This window comes from Trachypithecus francoisi, unplaced genomic scaffold (assembly GCF_009764315.1).
Source record: "Trachypithecus francoisi isolate TF-2019V2 unplaced genomic scaffold, Tfra_2.0 Lachesis_group5, whole genome shotgun sequence".
NCBI lineage: Eukaryota > Metazoa > Chordata > Mammalia > Primates > Cercopithecidae > Trachypithecus > Trachypithecus francoisi.
Genome location: NW_022681470.1, coordinates 1,294,737 through 1,309,719, shown reverse-complemented (window position 1 = coordinate 1,309,719; position 14,983 = coordinate 1,294,737). Strand labels below are relative to the sequence as shown.

General features: G+C 43.9%; 1 protein-coding gene across 2 annotated transcripts in view; it reads right to left on the bottom strand.

The window, feature by feature from the left end:
* The window catches only part of ZNF669 (zinc finger protein 669), a 59,509-nt gene that overhangs the window by 43,225 nt on the left and 1,301 nt on the right, over positions 1–14,983 (bottom strand). The gene's annotated exons all lie outside the window — the stretch shown is intronic.

Genomic DNA, 14,983 nt, shown 5'->3' with positions numbered 1-14,983 from the left:
CTGCATGGGTCTCTTGAAGACAACATACCATCAGGTCTTGCTTTCTTATGCAGCTTGCCATTGTATGCCTTTCAAGTGGGGCATGTAGCCTGTTTACATTCAAGGTTAGTACTGATATGTGCGGATTTGATCCTGTCGTGTTGTTAGGTGGTTATTATGCTGGCTTGTTTGTGTGGTTTCTTTATAGTGTCACTGATCTGTGTATTTAAGTGTGTTTTTGTATTGGCTGGTAGCAGACTTTTCTTTCTATATTTAGTGCTCCTTTCAAGATCTCTCGTAAGATAGGTCTGGTGGTCATGAACTCCCTCAGCATTTGCTTGTCTGAAAAGGATCTTATTTCTCCTTCACTTAGGAAGCTTAGTTTGGCTGGGTATGAAATTCTTGGTTGAAGAGTTTTTTCTTTAAGAATGTTGAATATAGGCCGCCAGTCTTTTCTGGCTTGTACGGTTTCAGCTGAGAGGTCTGCTGTTAGCCTGATGGGGTGACCTTCGTAGGTGACCTGCCCTGTCTAGCTGCCTTTAATAGTCTTTCTTTCATTTTGACCATGGAAAATCTGATTATTATGTGTCTTGGAGATGATTTTCTTGTATAGAATCTTACAGTGGTTCTCTGGTTTCCCTGAATGTGACTGTTGGCCTCTCTACCAAGGTTGGGGAAGTTTTCGTGGATGATATACTAAAACGTTTTCTTTTTTTTTTTTTTTTTTCTGAGACGGAGTCTCGCTCTGTCGCCCAGGCTGGAGTGCAGTGGCCGGATCTCAGCTCACTGCAAGCTCCGCCTCCCGGGTTTACGCCATTCTCCTGCCTCAGCCTCCCGAGTAGCTGGGACTACAGGCGCCCGCCACCTCGCCCGGCTAGCTTTTTATATTTTTTTTAGTAGAGACGGGGTTTCACCGTGTTAGCCAGGATGGTCTCGATCTCCTGACCTCGTGATCCGCCCGTCTCGGCCTCCCAAAGTGCTGGGATTACAGGCTTGAGCCACCGCGCCCGGCGACTAAAACGTTTTCCAACTTGTTTGCCTTCTTTCCATCCCTTTCTGGGATGCCAATAATTCATAGATTTGGCCACTTTACAAAATACCATATCTCTCAGATGTTTTGTTCATTTTTTTATTCTTTTTAATTTTTGTCTGTCTTATTTCAGAGAGCCAGTCTTCATGTTCTGAGAGTCTTTCCTCCACTTGGTCTATTCTGCTGTTAATACTTGTGATTACATTGTGAAATTCTTGTAGTGTGTTTTTCTGCTCTGTCAGAACCATTAGATTCTTTTTTATATCAGTTATCTTGTCTTTCAGCTCCTGCAGTTCTTAGTTTTTTTGGATTGGGTTTTGCATTCTCCTGAATGTTGACGATCTTCATTCCTATCAATATTCTGAATTCCATTTCAGTCATTCCAGCTAGCTCAGCCTGAGTAAGAACCCCTGTTGAAAAAATTGTGTGGTCATTTGGAGGACATGTAACACTCTGGCCATTTGAGTTACTGGAGTTCTTTCAATGGTTCTGTTTCATCTCTGCACGTGGGTGTTCCTGTAACTGCAGTGTAGATTGAGTACAGTCAGTACACTTTTTTTTCTTGATGTTTTCACAGAGCCGAGGCTTTGTGCAGCATCTTCATTTGTAGCTCACTTGTCTTTGGTCTCACAGAGGGGAATGACAGCAAGGTGTTTTTGGTGTTGGAACTTTGGGATGTGATCCAGTAGGTGGTGCTCAGGCATACTGGTTAGTTGGTAGGCTCTTGCTTGGTCATGTGGCTCCCCTATATTTTCTGACAGTTGCAGTCATGCTCCTCTCGATGTTCTGAAAGTGCAGGCTTCTCTCCCACTTGAATGCTGGCTATAAATTGCAGCTTGGCACCCTTGGGCTGCCCACCACAGCTCTGGGGCACTCTCAGGGTTTATGTTCCTCCTCTGGCTTGGAGGCAGCAGAGGAAGGGACCTTAATAGTGGTTGTGGCCAAAGGTCCTTTGCTTGTCTCCTGGGGGCTCCACCCCAGAGGTGGCAGTTAGCAATTGCTAAGTGCAATCAGCCCAGGATGGAGGGTCTGTGCTGTGGCCCAAGCCCAGGGTTTCCTGTCTGGTGACAAGCAGGGGTGTGGGTGGAACCTGTGGGAGATGAACTGGTCTCCTCTCCTTGGGTCAACTGCAGTTTGTTGTAGGTGTGGATAAGGCACTTAAGGTATTTGTTCATTCATTTGTCTGAGGATAGCAAGGGCAGTTCCACTGCAGTGGTAGAAAGGCTTTTGGTTGCTCCTGGGGGCTCCGCCTCCAAGAAATACAGAACCACAGTTACTGGGGGTGTTCAGCTGGTGGGTGGGGCAGCTGTACTGCTGGCATAAGCTTGGGGTTCCACTTGTTGGGGAGCAATGGGATGAAGGCTCACAGGGAGAAAAGACTAGTCTCCTCTCGGTATGGTGGCTGTGGTGGTGTGCTGCAAGCTTGGGTGTAGCTCTCAGGTTCTTTGTTTCTTCCCCAGACCAAAGGCAGCAGGGATAGAACCATTACTGTGGCAGTGGCAGGGGGGCTTCCATATGCCTCTCGGAGCCTCTCCATGGGGAAACTCCAGGCCACTACTGGTGGGTATGCTCAGCCATGGGAGAGGTGACTGTTCTGTGTTTATGAGCTGGGGGCCCTACAGCTGGAAAACTGAGACCTGCGATGCCTGCCATAGTGGATGCCCAAGGGTCTGCACTAGGTGCAGCAAGCAGCCCATATCTCAGTCCCCAGGAGATCACCTGCTGCCACTTCTGAAAAGCCTGATGACCTCTATGCTAAGTCTGAGGCCACTTATCAAGACCTAGCTCAGACACAAGCACAGTAGGTCCATTCTCTGCTGACCTGGGAGCAGCTCTCTTAGCTCACCAGCTCTGGGGGCCTCTGTGCTGCAGTACAGATCTTCTACACCATGGACTCCCAGGTGGCCTGTGTTCCCTGCTGAGGGCTGGGAATCTCAGCCACACTGACTTGTCCCAGGGTCCAGCCCTGGCTGGAGAAGTGCAGAGCTCCTTCTGGGAGAAAGACAGGCCCAGCCCTTTTTTGGACCGAAGGTAACTCAGCCTACCTACAGTTGAGAAGAAGCTTGACCTGGGGGTCTCCTGACCCTATTCAGCAAAGAAAACAGGTCTGGGAGTGAAAACAAAGACTTGCTGCTTCTCAGATTCTTCCGGATGACCAGCAGTGACAACTTCAGACACACCATGTTAATAACAGAACCTGCGGTGGTTGTAGAAAAGGAACTTGAACAATACACTGAAAATGGTAAACCCCGTTTTCTTTAGGGCTGATTACTGACACATTTTGTATTTCATATAAGACATCTCACGTCTTATGACAGTCACGCATTTCTGTAAATCAGAAAATACATTAGAGTGTAATCATTTGTATATTAAAAGAGTAGCAAAATGAATATATATTTATATCCTCCCCACTGGAACTCAGAAAAGGCTGTGGCTCTTCACTCTCCCAGGCCGAGTCCTCAGAAGACTGATATTCACCAACCTTTAATAGCATATTCTCTCTGCAGAAATGCTTCTATTTGTTCAGTTTGATGAAATCGCCATGCCATTGTTATTTACTTTTCATTTTCTTACATAGAATCTAAGACAAGGTATATTAAATGCTTATTGATCCTATTCTTTTTTGTTGTTGTTGTTGTTGTTGAGACGGAGTCTCGCTCTGTCGCCCAGGCTGGAGTGCAGTGGCCAGATCTCAGCTCACTGCAAGCTCTGCCTCCCGGGTTTACACCATTCTCCTGCCTCAGCCTCCCGAGCAGCTGGGACTACAGGCGCCGCCACCTTGCCTAGCTGGGTTTTTTTTGTATTTTTTAGTAGATACAGGGTTTCACCGTGTTAGCCAGGATGGTCTCAATCTTCTGACCTGGTGATCTGCCCGTCTCGGCCTCCCAAAGTGCTGGGATTACAGGCGTGAGCCACCACACCCAGCCCATTTGCCTAATTTTAAACTTTCTTCTACTCTAAAAATTTCAATTCATTTTTTTTTTCATTATTATACTTTAAGTTCTAGGGTACATGTGCATAACGTGCAGGTTTGTTACATATGTATACTTGTGCCATGTTGGTGTGCTGCACCCATCAACTCGTCTCAATTCATCTTATGTATTGTAGGAGATTTTAAATCTAATACAGATACTGTCTTTTGTTTTTACATATATTCTATTGGCATTTTACACTAGGATCACACAATATTTCATTATATAAATTATTTAATGTTAATGTAGAAAAAAGAAAAGTATTTTGGTATTTGTTTTGTTCTTTGTTCTGTAATTTCCATTACACACTGATTAGATAATTTTTTGAGTATTTTACATTTTAGGTAATTATGCATTTTATCCATAAAGAATCTGCATGTGGTATAGAGAGCTGTTTTCTCCACTCTTCTATTTCATCTCCATCCTGACCTCCCCAGAATCCTCAGCTCTTGGTGTAGTTGGAGGAGAGCAGTTGATAATTCCAGTAAATGGGCCTAATTCAATATACCACAAATCAGTTTGAAGCAGGACATGCCTTCAAAACACACCCAAATGCCTACATATGTATAATAATACCAACTTATAAGTTACAATTGATGTGAAAAATAAAATTACAAAAGGATTGTAAAAGTAAATTCAAAGGGAAATCAGGCCTAAAAAAATCCCTGAGGAAATGTGTGATCAGAGGCTTTCCCAGGCATATGCTGCTCTACAGCCCCACCACACGGGTTTAACCAAGAATCTGACCCTGGAAGGTGACTCAGGAACGTGTGTCCTGGGATTCTGATCTACAGAAATCCTGACCTCTCTTAGTGATCCATCCAGAGCTCTAAGATCGTTTCTAGATTTACTTACTACACACAGACTGGAAGCTGTTGACAGAAGCTTTGAACTGGGACCCTGCCCTGCTCCCCCAGCTTCCCTAGAATACAATGTTCTAATCAATCCTGAGACTCCATCTGAGGGGATGTCTCTAAGCCAACAAGATTTCAAGTGAGAAGAGGAACAAGGCAAGAGTCGGGCTATGTCTAGGGTTCCCTTACCTGACTTACATCTTTGGTTTACCCAAGTATTGGCAAGATTCGTCTCTAGATGGTAGAAACTAGATGGAGGAGCTCTAGCTCACAGAAGTAGACAATGGGATCAATGCTCCATAGATCCAGCTTAAGCTCGGCCATGAGACACTGAATCTCTCAGAAAAAAAAGTAATAGTTCCCTATCATCTACACCTGTAGCCTCAGTGAGGCAGTGAGCATGCATGCTCAACAAAACTCCACATCCACATCACAGAGAGACGGAACAGTCCCAAAGGACCCTGAAGGGTGATGTGGAGAGACCAAAAGGATATGAACCCACAGCGCCTGCCCTACCATCTGCTCCAGTACTAACCCTGTCCTTTCCTAAGATGATTTCCAGATTTTTCTTTGGCCCTCACTAAGGGTGATTCAGAAAGACAAAAAGTTATTAATGCCCTCCATTCTCCGTATCTCCTGAGGTCTGAGTTGTGTACTCTGCAGGTTTCGGGTAGCTATCCCTCCCCAACTATACCCACAAAATTAGTGTATCTCATTCCAGCACCAAGAATTTTACCTTGATTCTGGTCACTTCCTACCTTCTCCTAGACATTGTATCTAGAAAAGCCAGATGAAATAGGGACAAAAATGTTCACATAAAACTCAACCACAACTAAGTTGGAGTATCATAATCCCACTTTGGGCTAGGCTGCCGCACAGCCTACTACAAACTAGGCTTGGAGCAGTTAGGGGAAAGCTAGCGTTTAGTTAGAGTGATGTGGAAGTCAGCTAAAAGCTTGTTACAGAGCTCCTGTCAAGCTGAATCCTAACCCAAGGAGGACTGAGGGCTGTGTAGCTCTATATTCCACGTTTGAGGTGGGTCAATTGGATGGAACTCTATGAAAGGCTGCAAAAGACTAGCTCTAAACCCTAGTCTAGTACAAACTAAGCTAGGGTTGCATTTAGGGGAAAGGAAGATGTATTCTCCTCCCCTTCCCTCCCCTCCTCTCCACTCCCCTCCCCTCCTCTCCTTTCCCCTTCCCTTCCCTTCCCTTCCCGTCCCTTTCCTTTGCCCTTTCCTCCCCTCCCCTCCCCTCCCTCCCTCCCTTCCTTCCTTCTTTCTCTTCTCTTTCCTCTCTCATCTCTTTTCTTTTCTTTTCTTCACTCTGTCTCCCAGGCTGGAGTGCAGTGCCCTGATCTCAGCTCACTGCAACCTTTGCCTCCTGGGTTTAAGCAATTCTCCTGCCTCAACCTCCTGAGTAGCTGGGACTACAGGCGTCCACCACCATGCCTGACTAATTTTTGTATTTTTAGTAGAGACGGGGTTTCACCATACTGGCCAGTCTGGCCTTGAACTCCTGACCTTGTGATCCACCCGCCTCGGCCTCCCAAAGTGCTGGGATTATGGGCATGAGCCACCGCGCCGGGCCAGTAAGATGTATCTTTTCAAGTAGTCAGCGTGGAATCTCAAATTTGGGAAACAGATCTCTACAGTCCTCAACCATTTCATTCTTATCCTGGAGACAGTCAAAAAGAGATTATTCCTTTTTAGAAAGAATTACATTCAATCAACAAATTGTAACATATGGATCAGGAGAAGGAAAAGATTTTGGTAAAATCAGTCAGTCAATTTCTAGTAGATTTGATGATAAAAGACACAACGTTGTCAGTGCAAATGGTTCTGAAATTTGAAAAGGTGACAGAGATTAGTTTTGAGGGACACACGGTGTGTATGGAGTCAGTTTTTATGCTGATGGTGTGAGCAGTGATGAGGTATTAACAATACCTTCTGAAGTGAGTCAAAAGGTCGGTGAAGTCATTCTGTTGAGAACAGTCGGGGGCCTCACATATTGTGAGCTAGAAAGACCACCTTTCACCAAGAACTAGAAGTCTGGCCGCGGTGATGCCCTCAGCATTAGAGATGGATTCAGACTCAATCCACAGCCTGGTTATAGTCAGTCTCTTCAGAGAACAGGCTCTTATTAAAAACTTCTGGTTTTTTTTTTTTTCTTTTTTGAGACGGAGTTTCACTCTTGTCGCCCAGGCTGGAGGGCAGAGGTGCATTCTCGGCTTAGTGCAACCTCCGCCTCCTGGGTTCAAGCGATTAAGCGATTCTCCTGCTTCAGCCTCCTGAGTAGCTGGGATTACAGATGACTGCCACCATGCTTGGATAATTTTTGTATTTTTAGTAGAGACAGGGTTTCACCATGTTGGCCAACTCAAACTCCTGACTTCAGGTGATTCACCCGCCTCAGCCTCCCAAAGTGCTGGGATTATAGGCATGAGCCACCGCGCCCGGCCAAAAACTTGTAAAACTTGTTAGTGACCTGACACAGCAGTAAATCAGCTGCTGAGGTTATTTCTAGTTTGCAGCCTGAAAGATTTCCTTTTTTCAGACAGTCTGTAGTTTTTAATGCAAAAGACCAAACAGCTAGAATGTGAGCAATGAAACCTGAGTTCCGACCATTGACTGGCATGACCAACCCACTCAGGTTCCGCATGGCTGGCACTGAAGTTCAAAAGCCACCGTAGACAGTAGCTCAGTGAACACCATGAGGTATCAGTTTCTCTGACCTATCGGTAAACCAGGGACAGAAATTTAGGGAATACTTAGTGAAGTGGGGGCCCCACAGAGCCAGAAGCTTTGCTCCAGATAGTGCAGCAGGGCATAAAATTTCCACCATAGAGAGATTCCGATTTTCCCTTTAGAACTATTTCTGTGTCAGTCCAATTTCCTTCTAGAATACATTATTTATATTTAACAAGTAGTCTTTTGAGGTCTTTCATAAGAGTTTAAATTGACCCACCTCAAAACTGGAATGCAAAGCTAGGCAGCCCCCAGCCCTCCTTGAGTTGGGATTCAGTTTGACTGGAGTTCTGCAGCAAACTTATAACTGACTTGCACATTAGTGTAACCTGTAGTAGTGTCAGGGTGGCTACGAGTCAAACACGCCAAAGAATATGTTTAGGTGCAGGCTCTTTTTTTTTTTTTGAGACGGAGTCTCGCTCTGTCGCCCAGGCTGGAGTGCAGTGGCCGGATCTCAGCTCACTGCAAGCTCCACCTCCTGGGTTTACGCCATTCTCCTGCCTCAGCCTCCCGAGTAGCTGGGACTACAGGCGCCGCCACCTCGCCCGGCTAATTTTTTGTATTTTTTAGTAGAGACGGGGTTTCACCGTGTTAGTCAGGATGGTCTCGATCTCCTGACCTCGTGATCCGCCCGTCTCGGCCTCCCAAAGTGCTGGGATTACAGGCTTGAGCCACCACACCCGGCCTAGGTGCAGGCTCTTTTTGTCAAAGGCTCCAAATGGCAAAGTGATCACGTTTTTCTTGACGGTTGGAAGAATTGAGCAATGAAAATATGCCCACTTAGCTTCACTAAACCTTATTTGGAAAGCGGAACTCTGGATTTTTTTCAGGTCTTCTTGTTATTGAGAAAACAGGGCTTACTACCCAATATGCTAGGGGCCAATACATTCAGTTGTCATTGGTTTTTTGTTTTTGAGAAAAGCTTTATATTGAAAGTTTGCTCCCAAAGAGACAGGAGTCCCAAGCTCGAATCTGTCTCCCTCTGTTGGCATCCAGGCAGAATTTCTACTAGAAAAGGTACGGGGGTAGCTTCTGAGCTTAGGAGGTGACTAGCAGATGATAACGGGGGGTCTGGAACACCCATGGGCATGCCCAGTTCTTCATTCTTCCTCATGGGTCATATGTGCAAATTTTGGGGGAGTTAGTAGGAAACGTGGTAGAAATTCAGGCTATGATGTCAGCAAGCTCATTCTGTGCAGAGTCCCATTGGTTATATTTGTTCAAACCAATTTCAGCCAGTTACTTTATCTCATAAGTGGAGGGAATTTCAGTGTTTTAGAAAGTTGTGTGTGTGTGTGTGTGTGTGTGTGTGTGTTTTGTTTTGTTTTGTTTTAATTTGCCATCCTGTAAACTCAAGGATTTCTGTTAGTCATTGGTTTAACTTTTTTTTTTTTTTTTTTTTTGAGACAGAGTCTTGCTCTGTTGCCCAGGCTGGAGTCCAGTGTCCTGATCTCGGCCCACTGCAGCCTCCGCCTCCTGGGTTCAAGCCATTCTCCTGCCTCAGCCTCCAGAATAGCTGGGATTACAGGCACGCGCCACCACGCCTGGCTAATTTTTGTGTTTTTATTAGAGATGGGGTTTCACTATGTTGGCCAGGCTGGTCTCGAACTCCTGACTTCATGATCCATGTGGCTCGGCCTCCCAAAGTGCTGAGATTACAGGTGTGAGCCACTGCGCCTGGCTGCTTCTTTAACTTTTTGAAGCACAGTTTCAATTATCAGCTACATCTACTAGCAGAGAGATCTTACCATTCTAGATAGGAGCACTGAGACAGAAACCTCTGTCTTTGCAGCTAACAGCTCATGCAGGGTGAACATTTTGGACATCAAAGTGTAAAGGTTCTCATGATAAAGACTGACCTGCCCTCTGTGGCAAATGGAGAAGTCTGTCTCTCCCACGCTCTTCTACCTGTCTCTCACGCAGGCTGGAATAATCCCCTCCGGCACTCAGGGGACAGGGAAGCACAAACACAGGTGACACAATTCTAACTGTAAAGTTTGGTGTAGAAACACAGAGGACAATGAGTTAGCCCCATAGGCCCCACCTCCATTGTTCTGTGGCATTTCTGCCTTCATGGTGAACCCTGCCCAAGCCCTGTCAGTGGAGTTTTGGTATCAGCGAGTACATAGAGAGACTCTCTGCTTATAAGCAAGGTACCAGCACCCACATTTTCTTTTAGTTGCTAGCAGCCTGTTGACTGCTTTCAGCGAAACCACAAGAACTTACAATATTTTCTATTTATCCTAAGTCCTCTATCAGCTTCGGGGACTCCTCATTGTTTCCTACTTTGGCTAGGAGAATGAACATATGAGGCACATTTAGACTGCTCCTTTCAATTCTCCCTCTCACACAACAGCCTCGCTAACAGGTTGGAGAATGGAGGGATCTTACTCTCACTTCACTCTCATTTGGGTGAGAGAATTTGCTGCTTGTTCCAGGAAGCCTTCTCATACGCCCTGGCCAGGTCTGGGAAGAATCTTTCTACTTTCCTCTTAAACAAAGTTATAAAGTTATAGATCTCTCAGAACCAATCTCATCATCACCCAAGCTGTCAAAAATGTGAACATTCTTGGATTTTTTTTTTCTATTTGCAAGCCAAAAAATTAAGACTGTCAACTTCATGGATATTAGAAGAAGGCATGAGATTCCTGGGCCTGATGAAAATATTTGATGACTCACCACACTAACGAAAAGCAAGAGCTCCATATTTGCATTTGTTCCCCATTCCACTCCAAGGGACAGCGATTATACAAAGAGACCCAACTGGATACTTTCTGCACCGTAGATTTTGATCACAGCCGAGGAATCTCAAGGTTAAGAAATCCCAGTGCTTTAACGTGTGTTTCAAAGAAAACCTGCCAACCAGTGCCTCAGAGAAAGGCATAATCTTTATTCAATTGTCCAGGTATTTCTTTACAGACCTGATGAGACACATCCTTCAAGTCTGTTTCTTTCATTTAAAAAAATCCTGAAAAAGACAGCCCGAAAGAAACGCTTACACAAGATGTGAGAAAATGAAGTGAGAGATCCATGAAGAATTGTCTCCCAAAAGGGAGCAACATTCCCTTACAAATATGAGAACATTGATACAGCTATTATAAAAAACAGTAAGGCAGCTCATCACAATATTAAAATAGAACTACCATATTATCCAGCAAGCCCACGTCTGGGTATTACATCCGAAGGAAATAAAGTCAGTATCTCAGAGAGACTTCTGCAATCACAGGTTTATTGAAGCATTTTTCACAATAGTCAAAGACATGGAAACAACCTAAATGCCCATTAATAGGTGAATGGATAAAGAAATTGTGAGATGTACATATACACACACACACAATGAAATATTATTCAGCCATAAGAAAGAATAAAGTCTTGTCATTTGTGAAAATATGGATGAAGCTGGAGAATGTTAAGTAAAATAAGTCAGATACAGAAAGGCAAATGTTACATGATCTTACTTATAGATGGAGCTTAAGAACATTGAACTCATAGAAACAGACTACATAGTGGTTTCCAGGGGCCGGAAGGTAGAGGATATGGGGAGACATTGCTCAAAAGGTACCAACTTTCAGTTTTAAGATGAATAAGTTCTGGCAATCTAATGTACGGCACGGGTGGCAACAGATGTTGTCTCAGTCCATTCCTGCTGCTTTAACAAAATACCTGACTAGGTAGTTTACACATGACGTAAATTCATCGCTCACAGTTATATAGGCTGGGAAGTGCAAAATCCAGCCATTGGCAGATTGGCTCTGGTGAGGACCTTGCTCTCTGCCTTCAAGATGACTCCCTGAATGTTACGTTCACAGATAGCAGAAAGTCAGAAAGGGCAGAACTCACTCCCTCAAGTCCTCTGATGAAGTCATTAATCTCAATGATGAGGGCACAGCCTTTATGACCTCACCACCCGCTAAAGGCCCCACTTCTTTTTTTTTTTTTTTGAGACGGAGTCTCGCTCTGTCACCCAGGCTGGAGTGCAGTGGCCGGATCTCAGCTCACTGCAAGCTCCGCCTCCCGGGTTCCCGCCATTCTCCTGCCTCAGCCTCCCGAGTAGCTGGGACTACAGGCGCCACCACCTCGCCCGGCTAGCTTTTTGTATTTTTAGTAGAGACGGGGTTTCACCGTGTTAGCCAGAGATGGTCTCGATCTCCTGACCTCGTGATCCGCCCGTCTCGGCCTCCCAAAGTGCTGGGATTACAGGCTTGAGCCACCGCGCCCGGCCAAGGCCCCACTTCTTAATATTACTGTCTTGGAGTTTAAAGTTTCAACACGAATTTAGGTGGAGGACAAACTTTTAAGTCATGGCAGACATTGATTTTGTATCAATTACCACACAATGTGTCTTTGGAGATAGCTTGAATATATCCAATATTATCTGTCAACTAATATTTTAAAATTAAACATACAAATAAATAAAATATGAAGATAATTTATCCATTGAGCAAAAAAGGCCCACTGAAGATTTCTGACCAAAACCAATGAGTTATTTCAAACCAATGACTCTGGTGCTGTGGGGCTGCTGAGAACTGAAAGACAAAGAAAGGAGCAGGATTATACGTCTTCACCGAAAAGCCAGCTCTGAGGGTGAGATGATATTAACTTGGGTGAGACAATGACAGGTGACAGCAAATAAAAAAGAATTAATTATATTTTGTTAGCTTGTTGGAAAAAAATTCCTGGCCACAAAAAAAATCTCAATTCTGAATAAACTGCTAAATCAAATTTTAAATATACATCCTGATTAAAAAGACAAAAACAACATTTCTGTGGCCTTAAAATAGAGAAAGATTTCTTAAATAAAACAAAAAAATTTAATATGCTGGGGGAAAGAACAAATAACATTCTATTACAATTAACAACTTATCAAAATACAGAATAAATTATATTTTGTTAGCTTACTGGAAAAAATGGAATTCCTAGCCACAAAAACACTAAATTCTGAATGAATTGCAAAATAAAATTTTAAATATACATCCTCATTTAAAAAACAAAATCTCTGTGGCCTTAATAAGAGAAATATTTCTTAAATAAAAAATATTTAATATACTGGGGAAAATAACAAATACAATTTATTAAAATTAAGAGCTTATCAAAATACAGAAAGAGAGAGACTGAGAGGAACACCAAAGAAAGGACTCTTACCCAGCTTCATGTAAAGAACTACCATAAATCAAGAAAAAGAGACTCCTAAAATAGTGGGAGATAAGCAAAATAAGTCTTCAAAATAGAGGTTATTCAATAACTAAAATGTGTGCTGAAATGTTCAAGTCTGTTAGCAATCAGAGAAATGTAGATAAAGCCTGAGACCATCACACAGCAACCAGAAGACTAAATGAAAACGACAGAAAATACCATGTGTTAGGCTGGGCACGGTGGCTCACGCCTGTCATCCCAGCACTTTGGGAGGCTGCGATGGGTGGATCACGAGGTCAGGAGATCGAGACCATCCTGGCTAACACGGTGAAACCCCGTCTCTACTAAAAAGACAAAAAATTAGCCGGGCGTGGCGGCGGGCGCCTGTAGTCCCAGCTACTCAGGAGGCAGAGGCAGGAGAATGGCGTGAACCCGGGAGGCGGAGCTTGCAGTGAGCCGCGATCGCACGGCTGCACTCCAGCCTGGGCGACAGGGCAAGGCTCCATCTCAAAAAAAAGAAGAAGAAGAAGAAAAAGAAAATACCATGTGTTGGCAAGGATATGGGTACCCTGGTAAATTCACACATTACTTGTTGTACACCATTTAAAGTGTCGCTGCAATGTATTCATCACTGTTATGATGAGCAGCCATGTAGTAACTTTCTATTCTTCACAAATCTATGAGGTAGGTGCTGCCATTATCAGGATGAGAACTTAAACATGGAGAGGGTAAGTGATTTGTCTAAATTCAGACACTGGAGAGGAGTAGAGTGGGGACTTGATCCTGTCTGGACTGAAGTCACGGAGTGCCTTTAACTGACATGCTCTATTATGATTGGTGAGTCATCTGCTATTAGATTTTTGGATGTGAGCACATCACGTAACTAGCCTTCTCCTTTCTCGCTATAACAATTGCCTTATAACATTTTGGATTTCTACTCATGTAAAGTTACAGGTTTCAGGTTTCAGGTACTATCGCTACCTGGTAACAGACAGTGTAGACCATCTGTGTGGTTAAGGGAAAGAGTTCAGAAGCCTGGCAACCCACAGTGGAGAAGATCACCTAAGCCTCCAGTGAGGTCTACTATATCTTGCTGAAGTTAGCGTCCCTAAGAAAGTCATTTTGTCTAAGTTCATCAAGCCTTGTGGTCACAGGAGAATGCTGGTGAGCAGCAATGCTAAGGAAAGCCCACACTTTGGCTAGGAGTTTACTATTGGGAGGGGTACTCTCCCATACTTTGGGAGGGGATAATATAAAATGATTATTTCCCTTCTCTTTGCTCATCTGCACCTAAACCATGAGAAACTATGGATATGCACCTCATCAGAAGAGTGCACATAACAGCAGCAAGAGAAAAAGCAGCACAGAAAACACAAGGTCACTAAGTTTTCCTACACAACAATCACTTGTCAGGCAACTGTCTGAGATATGTAATTCTCCCCAGAGTGGATGTCTCCTTGTACACGCACATGTGTGACACACACACAGATATAGTTTGGCTCCATGTCCCCACCCAAATCTCACCTTGACATGTAATAATCCCCACATGTCAAGGGCAAGACCAGGTGGAGGTAACTGAATCATGGGGATGGTTTCCCCCATGCTGTTCTCATCATGAGCGAGTCTCATGAGATCTGATGGTTTTATAAGCATCTGGCATTTTCTCTGCTTGTACTTCTCCTTCCTGCCACCTTGTGAATTTGTGAAGGTGCCTTGCTTCCCCTTCACCTTCTGCCAGGATTGTAAGTTTCCTGAGGGCTCCCTACCATGCTGAACTGTGAGTCAATTAAACTTCTTTCCTTTGTAAATTGCCCAGTCTCAGGAATTTCTTCATAGCAGCGTGAGAATGAACTAACAAACTACATATATACGAAATAATACTATCTAGTACTATACAGTATACTATACAGTATACACCACTATCAACTACGCTACGGTACCCAAATTTCTTTCAATATAGATGCAAAAAGTCTCAAAAGATACTACAAAACTGAATTTACCAACACATAAAAAGACTTATACTTCATTACCAAGAGAGATTTAATCCCCCCAAAAAGCAATGTTGTTTTTGCATGTAAAAGTCAATTTGGCTGGGCACAGTGGCTCATATCTGTAATCCCAACACTTTGAGAGGGCAAGGCAGGAGAATCACTTGAACCTAGGAGTTTGAGACCAGCCTGGGTGACAAAGTTAGACCCAATCTCCTACTTTAGAAAGTCAATTAATGTAATACACCATGTTAACAGAATAAATTTCAGAAACCACAAGA